Source organism: Equus przewalskii, chromosome 13 (genome assembly GCF_037783145.1).
Source record: "Equus przewalskii isolate Varuska chromosome 13, EquPr2, whole genome shotgun sequence".
In the NCBI taxonomy this organism is placed as follows: domain Eukaryota; kingdom Metazoa; phylum Chordata; class Mammalia; order Perissodactyla; family Equidae; genus Equus; species Equus przewalskii.
The window spans coordinates 63,017,214-63,042,807 of record NC_091843.1 but is presented as its reverse complement, the minus strand read 5'-3'; the positions used below and the strand labels follow the sequence as shown (position 1 = coordinate 63,042,807).

General features: G+C 34.5%; 1 long non-coding RNA gene across 2 annotated transcripts; it reads right to left on the bottom strand.

Annotated features, from left to right (window-relative positions):
• Positions 1-4,343: 4,343 nt before the first annotated feature.
• Positions 4,344-23,913, bottom strand: LOC103540065 (uncharacterized). 2 transcript variants are annotated; one of them, XR_542185.2, is made up of 3 exons: positions 12,857-23,913; positions 7,448-7,616; positions 4,344-5,481 (listed from the first exon to the last, which is right to left on the bottom strand). It is a non-coding gene; the product is annotated as an uncharacterized lncRNA (long non-coding RNA). The 2 variants fall into 2 exon arrangements; XR_011525235.1 differs by having other exon boundaries at positions 7,448-7,596; positions 12,857-23,910.
• Between the last annotated feature and the right edge of the window lie 1,681 nt (positions 23,914-25,594).

Sequence of the window (25,594 nt, the reverse complement as noted above, 5' to 3'; positions counted from 1 at the left end):
TAGAGCAAAATAGGGCAAGCAACTAACACAAGATTGGACGAAACAAAAATAAATTAATCATATCCTGGATCTTGAGGGAAATGAGGTTAATTAGAGAGGAGAGGTAGATTGAGAGTTTAAAAAAATTTCAAGTTAGTTTCCAGGACTTTCAAGTTTTCATGCATCAATTCTGATTCTTTTTTTTTTTCAAATGGAGGCTACATATGTCCTTGATGGTGGTGTGGCCACTCACCTTTAGCTTTGATTGGAGTCATTTAAGGGTTCACAATTGAGACTCACAGGAAGAGAGGAGGAGAAGGCAGAGGAGAGAGACTTTACAGAAGGACATAGGCAAGAATTACAAGACAAGGGAAAAGATGAGTTAAATTGAATGTGTGGCTGGATGAGGTGAAAAAACATCCAACTGGTGTTGACTATGATCCGAAATGGACAAAAAGAAAAAATATACCAAAATAACTGAACTAGCAAAGATTGGTTCAAACCATTCCATGCACCAGCCACGAGAAAACACTATCTGCTAAAGAAAATTTCTTTTGGAAGTCAGAAGCAGGCTGGGGATGAGTGGGTCAGTATTTGAAGGGCAGATGAGAAGGACTCAACAGTAATGCAAGTGCAAGCACAGGATGTTTGCAAATCAGGTTCTCGTAACTTGGGGAATGCCTGCACTTTAAGGAATAACATCTATGCGGGAAACTTGAAAAGCCAAATGAATGCCCATGAATATATATATATTAAAATAGATGTTGAAAAGTTAGGATGCTCCCACACATTTTAAAAATGTTCTACACAATAGGAAAAGCAAGCATGCAGAAAAAGCTCAGTAGAAGAAACTGCAAATGTATTAACCGTTAGGCCAATAATATCATCTGGCATTGTCGGTTGTCATGAAATGTCTAGATATATTTCAGTGGTTAATAAAAAGACATTACCATGTGATAACTGATGGTTTTATACCACTGTCTGACTAGCCTAGAAGTTGCTGAAACAGCAAATCGTTTTACGAGCACTCTAACAAGCAAGCACTAGAAGAATACTTTTCAGAATTGAGATTTTAAGAGCAGATACTGATTACCTTGCGTACCTCCTGGGCTTGACATGGTTTCCCATCTAAAGGGCTGGATCTGAAACAGTGTGGCACCATTATGCATTGCAGAATGCTATAGAGAAGGCAGGGCCCACTATCAAGAGGAGAAAAGAAGAAGATGGCGTGACATCGGTCCACCCATGGTTGTAGCAGAAACAGCATTTTACTGTCATGACAATTCCCTGTAGTCTGTAAGTTATTTCATTTGTATTTTTTGACAAGATTGATATTTTACAGTTGGCATATTAGTCAAATATTATATACAGTAGTAAGAGGCAGTCGTTGAGAATCATCCTCCAAATATTACTGAATATTATTAACATCTTTAATCTAATGTGGCTAATGATTTGTGTTCTCTCACTTGCACTGCCACTAGTTTGTAAGCAAACTTGGTATTTCTTTATGAAGAGAATAAGAGTTATGTTTAACAATTAAATCCAGCCTGGCATGTTTTACGAAATTAGCATTCTGACTAATAGGATTTCAGTAGACACACAAAACTGATCACAGAGCAGGGTAGAAGAATACTTTTTAAACACCTGGCCCTACAAGTAAGCATCATCATTATTATTATTATTATAAATAATGAATTAACTCATTATTGTGCTTTTAGGAAATCTTGTCCTGTAGGCAAAAAAACACTTATGATAAAGTAATGAGCCATTATTATTACTGCTACCATTAATAAAAATTAATATTAAACTTATAAAAGTAAAAAACTATAATTTATTTGGTTTCTACTATATGAGATACATTGGTCCTTTTCCTCTCATGTTCCTATTGCTCATAACCACCCTGTGCAGAAAGTGTTGTCATGTTTTTACCAAGGAGGGTACCAAAATGCAGAGAGTACACAACTGGCCTAATGTCACTTAATCAAGGCAGCGCTTTAAATCCAGATCTGCCTGAATTCAAAACTTGAGTTTTTCCTCTCATGCTGTAGACATGTGTAGATAGGACTGCCTTTGTAGTTTAACGTACTTGGTTCATAAAAACTAGAAAAATGGAAAATTAAAGTATTTGTTTATTCTGACTATAAAGATAATAAATTTTGAGCAGACAGAGGGTAGGTTCCCTATAAGATGAACAGACTCCGCCTGGAGTAAATGCTGCTTCTGCTTAGCTGACCTTATATCCCTGGTGCTGCCACCCCTCCCTCAGAACGAGTGAAACTATCTTGCCATTCCGTGGACCATGTGGTCCGGTGGAGCTGGAAAGATGGCGGTGTAAATCCTGGCTCTGCCACTTTCTGACTATGCATCTGGGAATACATTATTTAACATTTCTGAATTTCAGTGTTCTCATCAAAATAGAAGGAGAATTCGCACAGCCTTTCAGGATTGTCATGATTAGGGACGTGTATGAAAAGTACCTCAATAGTTGTTGGGACAAGTTGGGAGAATAAAGAACTGGGACTTCACTATTCTTTCTAAGACTGCAACTCTTTTTGAGGCTGAGGGCCGAGGGCTAAGGAAGACCTCAGCTTGGAATACCCATGCTACGTAAGGTATCCTCTCTAAGAGCTCTCTCAGAACAAAAAGGAAAAAGGGCTTAAGCCTAAGATGGGACTCCTATCCTGGTAAATTAAAAGAAGCTGGTAAGCTTCTTCCAGCCCCGGAAAGGTCAGCAATTTGATCTATCAGCTGTGCCACCCACCTAGTAACTGCCTTCCTCACATGACTGTTTTCTCTCTGAACTGGGTTTTGTGTGACACCCCAGGCAGATCTGCAGACCCTGATATATTGGCAGATCCATCACTGGACTAGTTGTCCCTCATTGGTACTTGAATTTTCTGAATAATATAAACTTAATGGGTATGGAATATTCCTGTCTTGTATAAAACTATACCTTCCTGCAACGCAGAGAATTATCTTGGTTTGAATCTTCTAAAATGTAAATAGTGTTACTATTCCCAAACCAAAAGTTTTCAAATTAATCTTTCAGGTAATATTTTCCATGGTAATATAGGAAATGAGACAAAGGAAAGTCAGAATTGCTTTACCCAGGTTTACTTCACCACTTTCCTGAAATGCATCATTTTCAGAGTTAACAGTTTATAAATACTGAGAATGATTAAACAAAGCCATTGAATACTCCCAGCTTTATTATCAGAACGGGTTTAGCCTCAGTGTTTATCCCAGAACCAAACCATTTTGGAAAACTAAAAAAAAGTTCATAAATAAGAATGAAGATCGTGAAAACACAGAAAACCTAAGTCATATTTAATGGAGATGGGAGTCACCTGCCAAAGCTGATGCCTAAGTGAGCATACACGAGCAACAGGTACCATGGGGAATACATGAGACATCGTTATCTGATCGAAGGGAATGGAATTCTGCTCATAGGTCTGCCTTCATTGCAGACTACTGGGAAAATCCCCAAATCTCTAAGTACCTTAGCTTTTCTCAATTTTAAGAAAGAAGAATTGGGAGACTGCTATCTGCCCAAACTTGCTGGAAGCTTCTCCAAACCATTCTTATTTTAAAAGTGAGAAACTAAGATGAGGAAATTTTGAATAAATTAAGCTAAAATAAAGACAGTAAGCCCTGCCCCATTTCCGGAGCAGTTTGCTCTGGAGGGAAGGGAAAAGTGTGTGCAAAAACTCTTGGAAAAGTTGAAAGATGTATGAGTATGCAAAAGTTTGTTACTATTAAGAAGGAAAGTGGTCTTGAATCATAGAAGGCAGGTTTCAAGATAGATTTTTTAAATGATGCTGAAATATGCTTTGAGGAGAGGATGTTGGAATTTCTAAAAAGAAAATTATCGAAAGCTGTTTCTTGGTGTGGTTTAAGTGCTAGCTGAAGACAAGTTGAACTATATGACTTCCTAAAATTCCTCGGAGCCTAGAGTCTTTGAAATTTAACCTGGAGCTTGCAGACCACACATTTCATTTAGTGATTCACTTGAAAAACATTTGCTGAGTGTGTACTAGGTGCTAGGTCTTGTGCAAAGCACTGGGGCACACAGTGGTCAACATGATGCAGTAAGACAAGGCCCCTAACCTGCAGCTGCTCCCTTACAGAATGAGACTGCCACAAGGACAGGGCGGAAGGGAAATGGTGAAGCAGGTGTAGTCATCTTGACTGTTTTCACCAGTCTTCCGCAGCTCTCTAATTCCAGCCTTTCTTTCTTCTTCTTAGCTCTCCACTCAGTCTGGCCCATCTTGCTGAGCGCTTTGCTACAATCTCCCTCACTTTCCACCTCCCCTTCCCTGCTATAAAGGTCTCAGATGGGAAGACACTGAGTCTTACTAAATGCATTTTTTTAATTTATTTATTTTATTGAGGATACATTAGTTTATAACATTATATAAATGTCAGATGTACATCATTACATTTTGACTTCTGTATAGACTGCATCGTGTTCACCACCAGAAGTCTAGTTGCCATTGCATTCTTAACAAATTTGTAATTCATAACCATTTCTTTGGAGGAGAGGGGATTATACTTTAAAAGATGATGTTTATTACTACAAATTAATGATTCTCTACGATAATTTATAGAAAATAAGGCAAAATGAAGAAAAGATATTTAGTCCAGATGTGGGAGATAGTTGATGAGAGGTATAATTCTTGGTACTCTTTAAATCACAGCACTAAAACCTGTGTTCTTACAAAGCCGGCTCTTTGTCTATGCCCTTTTATCTCAGGGTGCCGAATAGCTGGGGCTCCATGGATCGTCCGCCTGTCTCTCATTCCAGTCTCTGACATCATCCTAAGTGAATATCTGTTTTTTAACGTTATGTAGATTTCTGTTTCAGTGTAAGCATTTTACTTCTTTTGGGGATCCTAAAACTGTATGCTTCCACGATTTAAGTTGAAGTTATCTCAGGGGAAACAAAATATAGAAAGCAATAAAAAAAAGGTGTTGTTGAAATTCTGTTCGCCCACTGCCTCTTCAACGACTACCCAGTTCAAATGACACATAGACATAGCCTAGGTCTGTACCATTTGAATGACAAGTTGAAAATGAAAGCTGATGTCTGAATGTTTCCACGTATCCAAGTGTTTGGCATTATGTAGACAAATATATGGATGACGGCCAGTTTGTTAAAATGCTCGAGACGGTTTACGAAGACTCATTCTCATTCCCCAAAGTATTCCACGAAGGGCAAAATATCTTCACCCCAGTTTTCCTATGGAGACTATGTAAAAAGTGATTTTGAGAAAAGATAAAGGAGGCCTGTCTTCCTGCGTAGTATCAGATACTGGCCCAGAATAAATGCTTTTGGCTAGTCCAATAGGTAAAATTATCTACTCCTAAATTTCAACGTCTGGCATTTCTCCATTGTAGCTGACCTCATGATACTCTATTCCCTGAAAGGCATTTCTTTCCTCCCTCAGCTTTCTCCATTAGCCAGGCAAATATGGAGAGAAGTGGTCCTGCAAACATAGGTTTCTGAAAAGCAAAGATAAATATAAAGCTTTAGTTCATTCACATTAATTTTTAAAATTTCTACATTTGGATGAAATTAACCCTATTTGCCACATAAAACTGACAAGCCATACAGACTTTTAACACCCCATTAATCTTACTTTGTTAGACTGGGGCATGCACCAGCCAAAAACTGGAAATTTGATTAGCTGGTCCCATGCATTAGCTATCTCATTGGTATGGCATTTTAAAATATTTTCCAGATATACAAAGCCATGTTAGCTTTTTCAAGATCTGTATGGGGTTAAGCAAAAAACATACCAAACAACCTCCTTATAAAACAGTTCTACTTTAGCTACCAGAAAAGTGGTTTTCTCTTTGGGATTTTTTTTTTCACTGATAAATAATCATCTTGAAGATTATTGAACTTTGATTTGCGGTAACCTTTCAGCTCAGGATATTTTTTTTCCCCTAATCCTCTAGATTTATCAGGATTTAGTAAATTTTTTTCCAGTGGCAATTTGATAATAATTTTCAATTTTATACATTACTCTGGGGTTTTCAGAAAATCCTTCTGATGGACATGAATCCAATTGGAGTCATTTTGAAATGGATAGTCAATTTATTGGATTAGCTGATAAGGTGATGAAAATCTCTTCTAATCAGATGGATATCTTTAATGAATCAAAAAAGGCTTTTTCATCCATCTCTAACTCATTAAAGCCTTTGTAAATCTCGTGGAATGACTTAATGGTACATTTTATGTGTCTTTCTTCTTTTGTGATTTTTAAACAGCTTAGCAAATTGTTCATAGAGAAAACTGTGTATCACAGCATAAATGCTTCAATTCAGAAGCTAATGCAGCCCCCTTGCTCACAAGGAGCTGGCCAACCAAGCTGAAATCAGGAGGACACCAAAACTAATCTATTTTAGATTCTCTGAGACCAGAAAAATAAGTTGTAATGCACAAGGGCATTTTCTCCTGGAGGTTTCACCTGAGATTTCCATCTCTTCTCTCATCTCCACATTAAGCAAAAAGAATAGAAGCAGGGCCTGAGGCAAAGCAAGGCTTTTTCCTCTAAACTCCTGAATAGTGTCACAGTTGGTGAAAGCAGCTTATTTAACAGAGTGACTTACAACAGATATATTCACCTAAGGATTATTTCAGCTTCTCAGCAAAATGACTGGACAGTTAAAGGCATACGCCCTTTTTTTGCTGTCCTGTTCTTTAACTGATACTCATTTGCTAAACACTTCTACAGTACCACTAAGAAAACCAACACTCATTTCCATTTTGTTGGTATTCAAATTAATATCCACTACCTTTGTTCTCCTCTGGAAGCCTGGAATATACCCTTTGTTCACTGAGAAACTGCTATGGCCTACGGAGCTCTTAGCTCAATAAGCAACCTCAGTATTCTCAACAAGTACCTATATTCACTTCAAAGGAGAATAGAGAGACGAAGGCAAACTTAATTGCTTTTCCTGGGTGTCAGGTCACTGGCCATAACATATGAGCCACCAACGCCCCTGTGAACCTCTCACCTCACCTACTAGCACTTCATCCAGCTCCTGCTATGACAAAGTCACCAAATACCAGGCTAGAGCTGATGACTATTTTTAATCACAAAAGGTGTACAGCTATTCTCTTGTAATACAAAAACATCCATCAATCATACGACTTTTTGAACATATGTCATTCTACAATTCACAAAGTTTTAAGGTTAGCTCCTTTTAAGCCTAAAATTCTTTTCTTAGAACTTGCATTTCAGAAAATAAATCTAATTGTACCAGAAAGCACAGCTTTTTAAATTTGCAAATGCCTGTAAAAGTTGGCTGTGTGAGTTTTTATATGAAAATCACAAATTTATATCCCTCATATACATTATTTCTCTCCATCTGTACTTAGCCAATACCGTTGTACTTTGTTCGTAACCACCTTATTACACTATTTGCATTTTTTAAATATATTTTAGGATTGAATTTTCACCTGTTTCCTTGGTTCACACATCTCGTGTCTGATTGGAAAGGAGCTGCATGAACTTTAGCTGAAGAATTTCACATTTTCTCCTCATCTCAAGTGCAGTCTCTGGGGAAGAATTTCCTGTGGGAAGCATCTGTAGGAGTATCTCCATTGTTCTACGGAAAAGTAAGAACAGCTGCAAAAATGTTAAGAATAACCTATATAGAAAAATGTCAGACTAGGGGCACTCTTACCTTTCCTTTGACTAAACACAGCCATCTTCTTTAAGCACTTACTGAAAGGGAACTTGTTAACCAAGCTGACTTCCCCCAAACAGGCCAGATATCACTAAACAGAAATTCAATAGTATTTTTCTCAGTGCTATGGAAGATACTGTTAAATACCATTTATCATGTCTGGGTTAAAATGATTAATGAGGTGTATATTTCCTTTTTCTTCCCTCTCTCTCTCTTTTCTTTTTTAAATCTGTGATAGCATACCAAAGTTATAAGACCTACTGGGTTTCTTGTAAATGGCCAAATTATGTGAAAAGAGATGCTTGTCCCACTATGTTGAACGGGAAAAAAAATAGAAAAAGTTTATAATATTATGATTATATGTTAAAAAATACATAATATTGATTGTATACACATACACATAATTCCTGAATTTTTCTCATTTGGTGGTTATTCATACTAAAAGCAAAAAGGGTAATTTATAAAATGTATATGTAACACATTTTGTAACCTAACTTTTGCTCGGTTCTTTTGTTCATAATATTGAAACATGATGGGGGCAGCATTTGTTTAAGCAAGATTTGCTCTGTCCTTGGTAAATTGTCAAATAGCACCTAAATTATACCCATGGGAACTCCCAAACTGTACTTAGAATTTTGAGTACTCTATTAGGAGAACATCTGTAAATAGTCTAATACATGAGCTCACTTGCAAACAGAGCCATATTGGTATTTCAAATAATCACCCTAGAATGTAAAAAAAAAAAATTTGAAATCAGACAGCACAGCGAGACGGTAGGTGTCAAAATTAAGCACAAATGGAAATGACGTCATTACTTATATGCTAATTTTTTTATTCCTTTGGGTCCCTTTTTGTTGGGGTCATGTTTATGTTGCTATTCCCTTCTGAAAGATGAAAAAACAGATGATTCTAAACATTGTGCTGTGTTTTTAACAGCACCGTCAGAGCCAAGGTATGAATCTCATTTTTACGTAATACCCTACAATGCTATTTTCCCTGAGTTAGAGGTATGCTAAGAATGAAAAATGTCAGTATAATGGTAAATGTAAATGGTATAAATATAATCGTAAAGGTTTTACAGGATTTTTTTCTTTAACAAAAAATGAAAATAAAGAGAAAGTCCTGGGAAATATTCTGAAAGAGTGCCTATATTGCGCTAATTTAGCTTCTTATATGTCTATCCACTTCACTATGTCTGCAACCTCAGTGAATGGAATAACTCGTTTCTTCTTTTTGAAACTGAACCACACAAAAGGAAGATTATTAGATACATAAAGGAGATGCTACAGAAATCATTAAGTGTTGGCTGGTATGTTATAACGTAGGATAGAAACAATTGAAGGAATACGTGAAAATAATGAGACAAAGTTTGGAGGGATAACATATACAAAGTTTAGGTGGGAACACTATACCTAATCAAGGAGAAATGCAATTATGGAACTAAGCATTTGTAGTAGAATCACATTATATTAAAGGAGAGGCCAAATTTTACACTATCTTACTTTAGGGCAATGGCTAAGAAACTGGAGAATTAATTGAAGCTTGTGACTTTGGTCAGTTTCACAGAGATATGATGTCTGAGCACAGAAAACTTCGCTATGAACTCAATCAATGAAAGAGTTCTTCTATTGGACTTTCTGGAGCCAAAATTAAACACTGTCAGTAAATTTGCCCATAGAAAGAGTGATGAATACTTTGAGTAGTCCAACGATGCTACTTTGGGCACATTATAACTGTGGATTAAATTTAGAAACTATGTATCTACCAATGCCTTTTCTGTGTTCTTCATCGTGCTTAGTTTTGGGCAAACAGAAGGCGCTCAAACACTTTTTTACCTCCTGCTGTTCAGCACCTAGGAGGGCTTTCGACACAGAAGGAAAAGGCTGAATAGCATTGCATGATGTGATCACAGATTTGAAGCCAACATGGAAAGTTTGGCAAAAAGAACCTCACAAAAGAATAATTTTAATAGCAAAAGTAACTGAGAAGTCAATATCAAAATGGAAAATATTGTAAAGATAGACAGTTTAGTGTGCCTAGAGAAAATCTCTTTCACTTGAGGAAAAATATACTTAAATGCTTAAGTGTTGGTGTTGAAATTCCAAAATAGCATGTCTAAATTAAACTGAAAAATTTGCAACCAAGGACTAGCAATTCAAAATGCTGCTTGTGCTGATAATGACATATAAAATACCTAATATTAAAGGAGAAGTAAGAAGATGAGGGGAAGCAGGACAAGAAAGAGAAACAGAAGAAATTAGTTTTATATAATTTCCAGAGTAAAATAATTTGAAAGGAGGATTCTTGGTTCCTTTGTACCAGAAATCTTACAATTTTTTGCTTCAAAATTCTCAAAACTGATCATGATATTATTCTTACATCTATCCAATAAGTCAATGAACGTAGATCAGTACTAACGTTAGGAATATTCTCTTTTTCATGTTAAAAGATGAGGTAAATAGAAGATGAAGCAAAGAAAAAAAATACTTGAGCAATATCTATTATATATTAAGATAATAAATGTCATCTCTTTGTCCAGTCTAGGTAAAGGTAGTACAGCTAAAACTATTTGCAATTTATAAATAGATTTGGAAAAGATTTTAAATAAAATTCACTAGAGAGCACCAAATTGATCCCTAAAAACCACTCAACAAATTTCTTGGGATTCACTCAGATTAGGGATATATACAAGGGCAGCTGAGCAGTGCCGTAGAAGTTGACTGACTATCTTCTCTATTGAAAAGAGCTGCATGAAGGGAACTAAAGACTGACAAAGGATGAAAATATTTTTTATTTCACATTTTTGGTAAAACTTGGAGTTTTTCCTTCATAACCTCAAAACCCATACCATTGGATGAGTACCCCCTGGAGTCGACCAACCAAGCCGTATAACTTTGAGTGTTTTAAAGAAAGTGTCAAAAAGGTTAATCCAATTCTATACTAAAGCTTTCCCTCATGTCTCCAAAGTAAAGTTTAAAATATACGATCTAGTCTCCTGTGTCTGTTAATCCTTTGCACCTATGATTAGTTCCTGTTTATGTTAGCAAACAAAAAAAGATTTAATGTAGGTCAAAGGTTCTCTCAGCTTACTTCCCTTTTTAAAGAAATCAATATCCCGAAGAAACTTAACTCAGGTTTTATAAGTACTGAGCGTCTCTCAACAGTAAACAATAATGATGATGATGATGGCGGTGGTGGTGTGGGTTAGGGTCCCTGGTTGCAACAATTGGATTAGACACAACCTCAAATAGAATAAAAGCCAGCAGGTTACAAGGGTCAAACAAATTAAGCTTTCTTTGAGATTTGGATCAGCATCTGAGCCTAGTAACTAGGTTTCTTAATTGAATAGTAAGAGCTATCACTCAAGTGTGGGGAAAACGGTGATGATTATGTAATGGCTTTCTATTGAGATTATTGTTGTCCACCATGTGGACTATTTCACATCACACTTCACAAGTTTTGATACTTCTGACATCTTAATCTAAAGTAGACACTGTTTAAAATGCTGTGATCACTAAAGTGCTCTAAAATATGAGCTATTTAAATATGTATTTCCTGGCAATTAATGCCTACCGGTGACAGTGACCAAATGTTTCATTACAGGATGGTTAATGAAAAGAAACCATAACTGAGGAGGAACATAAGATAATTAACCCAGACTTTTTTTCCCCTATAACCATCCACGTTGCCACAAAATAAACAGATTTAACATAGTTCTTTAATCTTCTTTAAAAGCATGACGATGGGAAATTTCCTACATAAAATATTGGATTGTGAATATGGTTATTAATCAAATTCTACATCCAGTTCAGGAATTGCACAAGAGGTTGTCAAACTTACAGAGAAAAGGTCAAATTAGTTTACATAGTATGGGTAAATTATTTTCCCATCTGAATATATGATTTTTCAAACTCAGACATTGTTTTTGAAGCCTAACAGAAAACAGAACATTGGATCGCAAGGGGTAGGGGAAATAAAAAGTCACCGAGTTAATGCTATGTCTGTTTTAATCAGCTACTCAGTAGAAATTTTTTAAAGCAAGTTACAGACACAATATGCACATACAGCAGGATTAACTATGTAGACAAAAGAAATTAACCTCAGAAAAAAATAAGAATAGAAGAAAATGCACCAAATTATTAACTGTGTGTTTGGGCAACAAGACTGGCAGTGATTTTGTTTCTCTTACTTCTTTTGCTTCCCTTTCATCTTAATTAATAGGAATTATTTTAAAGAAGTATGTTATTATAAGTATTTTAATTAAGACATTTCTTCTTACATAAGAAATAACTTCAATTTTTACTGATGCTTTTCAAGAAATGTGAAAACTATCTTAAGCTGATGTTTTGTTTTAGTGGTTGTTTCTGCAGAAAAAAAATGCAAGTGTTTAACAAGTACAGTTTAGTAGGAAAGACAATTCCTCATCTACGCTGCCTTAATTTAGGACTTCTAAGGTTCAAATCACAAATTAAATGGCTTCCAGAAACATATTTAATATACACAAGATTAGTTCTGTATTTCATTTTACTTCTCCAAGTATGTTATCTTTTCAGTGGTAAATGTTGGCCTCTTTTCAGTAAACAGTACATTTGGCAAGAACTGGAGCATTTTCTCGGCTATGCAAGTGATGATTAATGATTCAGTGCTCAACAGCATCATGATGATTTTCACTGGATCCTTGGTAAAAAATATACATTGTTTATATTTTCCTTCTGCACATTTGTATATGTAAAATGAAGAGCAAGATCCAGCTAAGATCACATGGCATGAGGTTATGTATTTAAATATACGCATTTCATCCTCCTGAATCAACTCTGCTTCCCCACTCCCCCCAATTCATGGAAAGGAGAATACTGTATTAATATATTATGATGCATGGAACTTCTTTAATTAGCTAAAAATTAAAGATAGCCCTTCCTTTGATACAAACAATGCTCAGATACATACTCATAGAAGCAATAATGTTCTGTGACACCAACACATTCTGAGTACATGCAAAAACATATAAAATAATAACAATAGTGGTTATCATTTATTGAGTGGTTATGAAGTACCAGCTACTGGGCCAGCTGCTTATAGATACAGTTCACTGAGGCTTCTCTACATTTCCGAGAGTAGGATTTGCTGTGCCCACTTTATACATGAAGAAACTGAGGTTCCAGAATAATAAATGACTTACCAAGTTTCACAACTCATGAGAGCTGGCACAGGGATTTGAAATGCATCCTGCCTGATTTCAGAACCCAGAGAATTTGGCTCTGCCATGGTGCTGCCTTCATCTTGCTTGAAGGAGCTTGGATTGGGTGATGGGCCCGAGTCAGAGCCTTCAGACAGCCTCCTCATCATAACTGAGGTGTTCACTTGTTCCACAGTCCAGCAAATCTGAAGAGAAAAATCTTTCCTGACTAGAAGAAAACTGAATGCTCTTCACTGAGGAAAGGTTGAATAAAATGGGGGTATACGCTACCAGTTGGCTTAGAAGGATTTCCTCAAAAGATTTTTATCAGGAAAAAGCAAATTTATTCCCTCGGCTTCAAATCTAGGGAAAGGGACTTATGAGAACCATGGGCCTGAACCTTCTTTCCATGTTGAGAATAGCTTTTAGGAAATCTTTTAAGCTGCTATGACTTAATTCTTTATGTCTCCTTAACTTTTAAAAAATTTAACCTTCAAAGAAAAAAACAGGACAACATTAGAGGGGAAAAACATGTTTTCAAAAGACAAATATTTCTTACAGGTATGTATACCTATGGTCTTTATATCAAATTGGTTAGTTAGGTAAATTGACTGGTTTAGTACTTTGATTGGTGTTTGGTTTGTCAGTAGGTTGGATATTTTTATTATCCTTGAGAGTCAAGAAGGAATTTACCTTAAGCATTTAATTTTCAGAATGAAAACGGTTTTAATATTTTTTTCTTAGTAATTTAAAAAATCCAAATAGTGTAAACAGTGTGAAAAGGCCAAACAGTACATAAAACTTTAAGCAAGTAAAACATATATTGCAATGGTACCACTCTACGATAACCATCATTAACATTCTGGTGACCAAACTTTCTTGTTTGACTTAATGCATGATGGATGGGTAGATGGATAGATAGATAAAATTTTACAGAAATAGAATCATATCATGGATGTAGTGGTTCTCTTTTGAATTATCATTTTTACTTTTGCTAAACTCTCACCTACATCCATATAACCGCCCCTCATTGCCAGCCCTAGGTAATTCATATTAAGAACTTGTTTATCTTTGCCATATTTTTCTCATTATATAAACATTTGGAATGATATTGGGGATCTTATAACTGTTTGTTTCACAAAAATTAAATCAGATATTTCTTTGTGTCCTTGGTTTTTCTCCTTAAAAATATCTGGAGGAAACCTCTCCAAGTGAGTATATTTAAATATAATTTCTCCTTTTTAATAGCTGAATAATATGCCATAGTATAGAAGCACAATGTTTTATTTCCAAATGATAGTCACTTAATGTGTTTCTATTTTTTACAAATAGCATTAAAAGGAACATCCATGGAACTCTCTGTTTTAAATATGTAACGGTCCTTAATAAGATAGATTTTCAGAGATAGATTAGAGAATCAAAAGATATGTGTTTATCTTAATTGTACTAGATATTCCCAGATAGCTTTTCCTACCTTGTAAGAAGTTGCATTTAACATGAATATGTTAAATGACAAAGCAATATATACTGCTTCGCCATAATAGGAAATAAGAGATATTTAAAAGCATCTCTCTTTCATTCCTTCTTTCATTTAATCATATATTTGCTGAGCACCCAGATGCCAGGTACAAAACCGGTCAATCACTTCACTTAGGATCTTTGGAAATAAAAAGTAAAATTGCTAGGTCCAAGAATCTTCCACAAAGTTTCAACTACTTTGCAGTTACTCTCAAATATATCCCCCAGGAGAGCATTTGAGAACCATCTTTCATGTGGGATGGTTGGTTGGTTGATTGGCTGGTTGGCTGGTTGGCTGGTTGGTTGGTTGGTTTTCAGTCTACTCTACTCCCCCAATTCACAGAATCACTGTCACCATGTCACTATTATTGATAGGAGTGTACTACATTCTCCAGGTGTGTTATGCACACCTGAAAAAAGATTAAGAACCAGTGCTGCAGGCATTAATCCACCTAACCAAACTCACTGCAAATTACTGATTTAAAGAGCTACAGAATATTTCCGTTCCATAAATCAAATGGCTTGCTTTTCCTGTATGCATTCATATACCATTATTTTAGAAATGTTTACAAAATTTAACTAACCAGTCTTTCTGAAATAAACGAATGTTAAAGCAATTTGATAAATGCGGCCCAAGCAAAAATGTATCATTTAAAATATACATAACAGATTTTATAAGATCCCTTAAACGGAAGTTAAATATAGCAGCAACCCCAGAATTCAATAAAGAAACTTTGTAGAAACAACATAGCTTACATATTGCTCTGTGTCTGATCATATCATATAAAGCTATTCTGAATTTTATTTTTAACTGACACAGAGGAGAAAATGCTTTGTTAATTGAGGAAAGAAATCTTTGAATAGGAATAGCATTGACTTTTAAATTATTGGCCTTATCTTGCTCTTTTATGTATGCTCAGAATAGTGACAGCATTTTCAACAATGTTCCAAAAGCCATTTAGCTTACATAGTGGAATTATTGTGATACGGTACACTTAATGCATTTCTTCTTCAGAGCATCTTATTTCATAAAAATCAATTGGATTTTATGCCTTGCATAGAAGGCCCTTCTTCCACAATGAAGTCAGAGTTATTATGGGTAAGCTGGCCAGATATCATCAAATGCACTAGAACCTTTCTATAGTATTTATTGTTGTACAGAACGCAGTGTAAGGCACTCCACCACACTACAATAAGTAGCACTCTCTCTAGCAGATCTATTGTAGGAACTCTTTATAGGAAGCTATTAATAATACAAAGGTAGGCAAGGATGTCTTGAAGTTTTTCCAGAGAGTAAATGTACTGAAGTAACAAAAAAGCTGCCCTAAGACAAATTTACACATAAAGTGTTCCTAGAACAGTGCCTAGCCTGTGGTAGACATTCAACAGACACGTTCAATAAATGAAGGAAGGCAGTGCTCTCACATGTGCGATGACACAAGAGTGAGTCACTAACAGACACAGGCAAATGATATAAGTTCCATTGATGTACATAAGGAAATAATACTGGATTTTCATACCAACAAAGAAATCCGTGCTGGGGAACCAGGAGCATATTTCAAATTGAAGGAACAAAGTTCCATGCCCTTGGGAACCCAGCTGCCAATGAGATTTCAGAGTAAAATTCCATCTGGTTCTTCGGAAAAGCTTGTTTCCTTCCATTCTCAGGGGGCCTTATAACCTCCTGACTCCTTTCGACTCTTGTAGAGATCCAAAGTATGTGCTTGCCTGCTCACCAAATGCAAGTCACTGGTAACAACCATGGTGCATTCCTGACCATTTACTAAATGAAAGAATCCAGGGAAATGTTCTTTTATTTACCAACTCCCATTTTTAATAGGTCTGGGCTTCAAGCCTTCTTGAGATCTATTCCTACAGTATGAATTCCAAAGATGGAGTTTTAGCAAAGCTCCAGTACATGCTAATTTCCTTTAAATATCCATAGGAATAAATCTAATATTTCAAAGGTAATTTCTGCCAGCACAATGACCAAAAACAAATAACAAGATATATGTGACATAGAACCTCTATGATGAAATTAACATGCCCGAAACATATTTCATCCTCTTTTATGACACTGAATATAGATATCTATCGCTTTTTTCATGTTTATTAATTTTCTTTAAAATTCTATATACATACCTATATGTGGCTTCACATTAATACGTAAATGCGATTATATCATACATGTTATAATTTTGTAAGTACAGTATTTTTTCTTCTTTTTCCCCCACTTATTTCCTCCTTGCTTTTCTTCACTATAAAGTATAGAATTGTAACTACTTCATATGCAGTTTCATTCTATTCTCATATAATATAATTATATATGAATATACGTGTGCATATACATATATATACACACATATTTGGGATTGATCATGGGTTTGTTTTCAAAAATGGGATGTGGAATACATACGTCTCTCCATCTGCTTTCTCCTCTGGAAAACACCTCATGAATTCATTTCAAATCAACCCATGTGGTTCTATATCAGTCTATACTATGGCTGCATAAGAGTCCAGGGCCTTGATGTACCATCATTTATTCCACAATGACAGTATGTTTTCAGTGTTTTGTTGTGAAGATGAATTCAAAGATAAATTCATTTCCCTCTGGATATGTCCATGCATGTGGGTGTTTTTCTTTAAATGTCATTGATCCACAAGAGTGAGATTGTTAAAATTATATAGATAGACAAATAATTATAGATAGATAGATAGATAGATAGATAGATGATAGATAGATAGATAGATGATGATAGATTGATGAATGATGGGAAATAGATAGATTCTAGTAGTGTTTTTCAGACAATTCACATTTCTGTCAGTAACCTTTTACTCATATTACCGCACCAAAATTAGTTACTAGCCTTTCATTTTTCTTTATCAAGTAGTAAATATAAAGCTCTATCTCATTATTGAATTTCCCTAAATGCTAGTGAGTTTACAGCTTTTCGTACAATTGCAGGCTGTTTGCTATGGTCTCCTGTAAATTGCTATTTCGTATTCATTCCTTCTTGTGGTTTACAAATACAATTTTGTAATAATTTTTCAAGAGATGCATAAGTGCAGTAATATTAAGCATTTGTCTTCTACATTCAGATATTTTCCAAAATACCTTATTTATCTATTGCTTGTATATTATATCCTATGTAATTTTATCTAGTCTTCAATACCCATCTCTAATTTCATAATTCCTTGTTTTTTTATTTGGATTAAAAGCTTTTCCTTCCTTTTCTCTATATTTCCCAGGCTAAAATAATTTCCCTAGATTTTCTGTATGGTTTTTATTGTTTTACTCTTTACGTTTCAGTTTTTACCCCAGCTGGGATTTAGTTTTTATATACTGTAAAATGGAGGTCCTAATTTATTTTGTCATCCAGATATATGGCTAATTGAACAAGAACTACTCTTTTTACTCTGATTTAAAATGCCATTATATCCTATATTAAATTTTTATATACATTAGGATCCTTTCCTGGATTCACTATTCTGTTCTATGATGTACTTATCTGTATCCATACCAATACCATATTGATTGGAATGGAGATGTTTTTGTTATTTTATAGAGCAAGTCTCCCTTTATTATTATTTTCTTTCATAATTTTCTTAATTATCTTAAGGCATTTCTTCTTTCATATAAACTTTAATATAATTTTTATCCAGTTGAAAGAATCTCTTAAGATTCTAATTAGTAATTTGTCCAATTTTTTTATAGTATCAAATTTTTCATCCAGCTGAATAACCTTCTCTTTATAGACGTAGTCTTTATGTCCTATGTCATTCAATAAGATTTCATTATTCCCCTTATATAGATCTTCTTCCTTTCTTATTAAATTAGTTCCTAAGAATTTTATCATTTTTCCATAGTGTCGTTAATAAGGTATTTTTGTTATATTCATTTCCAGGAGTTCATTGTTAATATAGAAAAAACTCATAATTTTGTGTTTTGTCTTTTATCCAATTTATCACATATTTTAATCAATTCTAGCGGATTTTTTTAACCAGAGTTCTTTGGATGTAATAAGATTTATTTCTACTTTTTGAATACTTATACCAATCATTTCATTTTATTGTCTTACTGGTTTATTTAGAGCTTCCAGGACTGTGATGAATAACAATACTAATATCAGGCTTCTTTGTCTCGTTCTTGATTTTAATTGTAATAGTTTTTGCCACTTACAAAAATATTGATTTTTGGTTTTAGTGGATGATCTTTATTATCTTTAAGTAGATTTCTTTTATTATTATTTAACCTAGTGGTTTTCAAAAGCTGACTGGCAAATGTAAGTATATTATTTTCATCTATTTCTGTGATTGTATTGTTTCTTTGACTTGTTTATGTAATGGATTATGTTGCTAGATCCCTGATATTTAAGCACCCTTGCATTCCTGGAATAAACCTTGTCTCATCTAAATACATTATCCATTTTCCATATTGTTGGATTCTCTCTACCAATATTTAATTTGGCGTATTTATATTTCTTTTTTTTTTTTCTTTTGAGGAAGATAAGTCCTGAGCTAACATCTGCCACCAATCCTCCTCTTTATGCTGAGGAATATTGGCCCTGAGCTAACATCTGTGCCCATCTTCCTCAACTTTATATATAGGACACCTGCCACAGCATGGCTTGATAAGTGGTGCATAGGCCCGTGCCCCGGATCCGCACGAGTGAACTCCACGCAGCCAAAGCAGAGTGTGCAAACTTAACTGCTATGCCACCGGGCTGGCCCCTGTATTTCTATTTTTAAGTGGGATTAGACTGTTCTACATAATCTTTGTCAGATTTGGATTAAATTTATACCAACTCCAAAAAATTACTAAGGAAGTTTTTCATTTTTTCCATGCATAAAATAGCACGAGAAAGTTCAAATCTTAAAAAGGTAGATAGAATTCATCTATGAATCCATCTGGCCTTGGTGAGTTTTTCAATGGTAGCTCTGTGACCATCTATTCTCAAACCCTTTTGATGGTAAGTGGTCTGTTTGAGGATTGAGTATTAACTTTGACTTGCATTGATTAATCTGTATTTTAATAAAAATTCATTTGCTCTCTCAAAGTTTTGGCTAAAGAATTGCAATTTCTTCTACAATTTTTTTCATCTTTTCTGTCATTGTATTTCTTTCCCACAGTTAATTTTGCAGATTTTTCCTCTGTCTCTGTTTTTCTTCATCAGTTTCATAATTGAAAGACTTTGATCTCTTTAATTGATCATTTCATAAAACCAGCTTTTTTAATGAATTTTATTGCTACAACTATTTTTTTCTATGTTAGCAATTTCAGATTCATCATTTTTTTCTCTCTCTATTTCTTTTTGGCTAATTTCTCTGTTCTTTTATCATTCCTTAAGTATTTTTTATTTCATTGTTGATATTGTCATTTTTAATATGGAGTGTGATAACTGGGGATGCGTTTTCTTCTCGTTTCAGTCATGTGAGGCAGAAATGTGAGGTTCTATATTCCCTGCTTTCTAGAGTTAATCATGTCAATTTTTATTTCCTCTTTGATATAAGAATAACCTAAGAGTATGTTTTTTAATTTCCAAGTAGTTAAATTGAGATTTTTGCACTTATTGATTACTAAAGGATGTGATCTTGAATAGAATATGAACTAATTTGTTTTCCCTTGTTGGGTTTTCTTAATGGCCTAGCATCTGATCAATCGTTTTAAATATTCCATGGATAAATAAAGAAGATCTACGTTTTCTTTTGAAGAGTGTACATTACTATTAAAATGAGTATATTGATCAGAGTATTCTAATTCTCAATATTTTTCCATATTTTTGTCTACTATACCTATTCAGTTTTGTGAAGGAATTTCATTACATTATATCTATTCTTAGTCTATTTAAATTTTAGCCCATCAGGGGGCTGGCCCCGTGGCCGAGTGGTTAAGTTCGCACGTTCCACTGCAGGCAGCCCAGTGTTTCGTTGGTTCGAATCCTGGGCACCGACATCGCTCTGCTCATCAAACCACGCTGAGGCAGCGTCCCACACGCCACAACTAGAAGGACCCACAACAAAGAATATATAACTATGTACCAGGGGGCTTTGGGGGAGAAAAAGGGAAAAAATAAAATCTTTAAATTTTAGCCCATCAAATTCCACCTTATCTGATAGAATTATCACTTCTATATTCTTTTGTACTCATTTGCATGATTTTTTTAAATTCACTTATTTTCTACTTTTCTCTTAGTATTTTAAGTGTTTTTCAGGGCTTTGTTTTTTAACCACAACCATTCTGCACACCCACACCCATTCTGTTTTGCACCTTCAGCACAGTATTCAGTAAATTACATGAGATATTCAACACTTTATTATAAAATAGGCTTTCTGTTAGATGACTTTACCCAACTGTAGGCTAATGTAAGTGTTCTGAGCACGTGTAAGGTAGACCAGGCTAAGCTATGACGTTCGGTAGGTGAGGTGTATTAAACACATTTTCGACTGACTATATCTTCAACTTACAATGGATGTATCGGGAAGTAACCCCATTGTAAGTCAAGGAAGATCTATATTTTTAAAGTAATATGAATATGTTTTTAAAGGATGAAATAAATATAAATATAAATAAACATTTTCCTATACTTCAGTGGCTCATCTCCTGCCCTCCAAGCCCAGAAGTCCAAAGTTCTAGATAAAGGACAAAGGACTAAATGGCCATCTGATATCCTTTTGGCCCAAGAGTTGTAGTTCTATTTTTATGCCTTTAAGAGCATTTTCCACAATTGTTTTAAGATGTCATCTCCCAGTGATAGAATCCAGTAACATCAAAAATCGTGGCAAAAATACAGTACAAATCAGTTACAACATGTAGGCCAGTACTGTTATATATTAGCAAATATGCTAAGTTACTACCCAACAGAAAATATAACTACATCAAAATCACAAAAATTACTCTAGTATATCTTAAAATATTTCCATATCAAATATATTAAATAAAGAAATCATTTATTTAACATTGCTAAATTTATCAAACTTATTGTTAATTCTAAAATCTAAGAGCGTATTAGTTTTGTAAATTCCATTCAACACTGACTATTTCTATACTACTTAAGAAAGTGAATAACATTTTAAAAAAAAGTTAGAAGACACTGAATTACATTACACAAATTACAGCACAGAATTATTTATAGTATCTAAACCACTATATTAGCCTTCAAAGTCAAGACTTTTATAACTTGAATCAGGGTTCTGTGAATTTGTTTTTGTCATTTTAGCTGGCTGCAAGCTCAACCAGATAACAAGATGTTCAGTGATTCGCACTGTAAAGGTTTACCTTCACAAGCAAAAGTCTTTAGCTTAAATTTCTCATTGTCTTTAAATGAGAGCTTAAGAAATAGAGCAAAATCTTTAGTTTGAAACTAAACAAGATTTTTGCGTATTTGTATTGCCCCATATTCATACATTTAGCATATAATATCATGAGACAGAGATGAAATTTCTCTAAGTTGGAATATTCCCTGTTAATTCTCCAAAATGTCTTTGCAATAGTTGATGAACATGTCCATCAGTAGATTAAAATGGTCCAAAATAATTCTTGAAGTCACATCTTAAATGATTCCAACTCATTAAGATCAGAAGTGGTTGTTAATCAGAAAGTTAGGAGAGGGTTTCCAGAGTAAATCTTTTCAGTGATTTCATGGAAAAATCACTGACCAGTGAGAATCAAAATTGTTACTTACATACATAATTTCCAAAAGGAGAAAAATCAAAAGAGGAAAGCAGCTCTGCTCGATCACAGAAAGTCTTCCCTCTCAGTCAGGGGGCTTGAAGCAAGAGCTACAGTCCACAAGTGGGTGCTCCAGGAAAATCATTTCTCTAACACATTTGACACGTCTTGCAGTGGATTCACACTGCCTTGGCAAGCAGATGAATCAGCTTTGATGGTGTTGCCAATAAAGCCACAGTCTTTTGTTGCTACGCAAACACATTTCTCTCTTTCTTTCTATGGCCTCCAGCAAACTACACATGTTACTTTTGTTTGGGTAATTTACTGTCTTGGTAAAGGAAGTATGAAACTACTTTTCAGAGAAAACCATTGAAACTCCTCGGCTGGCAGCATCAGAATCACTAGTTTCAGAAATATCACCACAAAGCTTTCTCTGATCAAATGGAAATACTCAGAGGGGAGAAAAAAAATCTTAAATCCAACCAGCAAAATTCCCACAAACCTCCGTTCATAAAGCTTGATTTTTACAAGCCATCTGTTTTCCAAATAGACCATATTTTTGGCCTTAAACATCCCTCTTCATGCTCCTTCCAGCAAGGTTCCCCGTTATTTATCTAAAAGATTAATAAAGATCTTCGAAATGAGAACACTATCTCATCTCACAGCCCCTTTAAATTGCTATTGTCTCTTCAAGAAGTTTTAAAAAATTTAAATTTAAACATTTACACTGTATTTCTTTGGCATTTCTTGATACTCAGTCCAACTGTTGCTTTAGTCAATACCATAATTTGCTTGTTTGATAGCTTGTTTGTTTCTTTTGGTGTTCACACATTTTCTTCATATTTTAGAATACTTTTTCACTTAATGAGAATCTGCTACTCATATAATCCGGAAATGAGATAGTAAGTTAGCAATTTACATGGTGTAGAAAATATGTTTCCATTGTTTTGATCAAAAGAACAATTGTGATGCTCTTTTATCCATAAAGTGAATTTAATTAAAATTTTAATTTAATATGCAGTGATTTTTAAGTTTTTCTTTTAAAAATATAAAAGTATTAGATCAACTGAAAAGATTTTAAAAAGAAATTTTAACTCTCTGGTTCTAGTGTTGATTGGAATTTAAAAAAAAAACCTTAAAATTATTTTTTTTCAGATGTCCAGCATCACCAATCAATAGGGAAATACAATTAAAACTGCAATGAGTTACCACTTCACATCCATTAAGATGGCTATTATCAAAAAAAAAAAAAAATCCCAGAAAATAACCAATATTGTCAAGGTGTTGGAACCCTTGGAGAGAAGTTAATTGCTGGTGGGGATGTGAAATAGTACAGCCTCTGTGGACAGCAGTAAGGCGATCCTTCAGAAAGATAAACATAGAATTACCATATGATCCAGCAATTCCACTTCTAGGTATATACACAAAAGTATTGAAAGCAAGGATTCAAACAGATATTTGCACTGATCTTTATAACAGCAATATTCTCAATAGCCAAAAGGTGGAAACAACTCAATATCTATCGCTGGATGAATGAATAAGCAAAATGTGGTGTGTACGAACAATGGAATATCATTCAGTCTAAAAAGCAATGAAATTCTGACATATGCTACAACACAGATGAGCCTTGAAGACATTATTCTAGGTGAGCTAAGTAGACACAAAAGGACAAATATTTCGATTCCACTTAAATGAAGTCCTCACATTAGTCAAATTCATAGAAAGAGAAAGTAGGATGGCCATTGCCAGAGGCTGGCGGGAATGGGGAGCTGTTGAATGGATATGGAGTTTCAGTTTGGGAAGATGAAGAAGTTCTGGAGATGGACAGTGGCAATAATTGTAGAACAATGTGAATGCACTTAATGCCACTGAACTGTACACATTAAAATGGTTAAAATGGTAAACGTTTGTATATTTTATGTATGTATGTATATTTTTTTTACCACAATAAAAGTTATTTTCTTTTCAAAAAATAAATAGAAATGTTTCTGGGGATTCTTAATTCTTAATTCTTCAGTTAAATAAAATCAAATATTCACATTATTTTGAAACTGCTTTGTCCATTTAACCCAGAAAGTTAATTAACTTTATTATTTCGGACACTAAAATTCAGTGCTCTATTCTGGGCTTAAAAGCACCAATGGATTTTGGGACTTACTAAAATGAACTTCACCCAATTGCCTGTGCCCAGGAAACCATCTTTAAAAGTCCTTGATGAGTTAGATATTCCCAAGGCAAGTTCAGGAAACCTGGTACCAAAACTCCCTTTAGGATCCAGTAGAATTATCTCCATCAAGGGTAGCTAACTAATATGTTCATCTTCATGTCTAGAGAAAGACTGGGGAATATTATTGTTGATGCCCTGAGTCACTTGTAGGGGTTCAGACAAGAACAAAGCTTCTGTTATCTAATGAAGGAAACGTCCCCCAAACTATACTTTTGTAGAAACTTTTCTTGAATGTATACATAGCCTACATTTTCTAAAATTTTTCTAAAATGCATTAGTATGACTGGTATGGATGACATGACTCAGACATCAAAGCGTTATGTCTAGTTTATTTACTTCTCTTAACCACGTTTGATTCTTCTTTTTTTCCTTTCATGCCCATTGTTTCTGATTTTGTTTTGCTTTGGTTGGGGGAGAAGTTAGGAAAACATAATGATAAGTTGGTTAAAGGGATTTCATAATAATAAATTCTGCCACTTCAAGCCATGTTTAAAACATCTTTAAATGTTCAGAAGTTTTCGGCTATTTATAATGAATTGATAAAGTCAAAAAATAAACAGTATCTAAGTTATTTTAAAATGACCAAATGTCCTGGAGTGTGTTTTGGTTGGACTCTTGATGGTTGTAAGTTGCTTTTGTTAGTTTAGGAAATAAATTCATTTTTACTACCATTAAATATCCCTTACATTCACTATGTAAGAAAATTAAAGGGAAAATGTTACTTTTTCTCATCTCCTTAAAATGTAAGCAACTATAAAACTGCACATTTATATTGTGTACACTCTTTCTAGAGAAAAGTACAATAAAATGTAGGTTGCTAGCAATGAAGGGAAAGAACATACCATGTGGACACCATTCCATTGGTTTTCAGCAGTGTAGACTTGCTTTGACGAGCACACGTGTGTGCATGTATGCACACATGCACATGTACACATACACATTTATTACCGTCAATTCGAGCACTATACATTTATATTAAGAAAACCATTCTTGACATTCTTGACTGATAGTGTTGTAAAGTTTCAGTGAATCTAGAAAGTCATTTTTTCCAAAATTTGTTTTCACTTATGCGTAGATGTTCATACAAATGCTTGAGTAGAGAAAATCCAATTTTATAGATTCAAATACACCAAATTGCCAGATAATCTTATATTTATCTGAATAATGTGCTTTCACCATTTGTTCTTTTTTTCACTCTGTAACAATTATATGAATTTAGGTTTCCTGATAACTAGGAACAAGAATACTGTAATTTTCATGTTGACTTGGTATTTTCAAAGACTATCTATTCTACAACTCAGGTACAACTTTATCAGCACCATTCCAT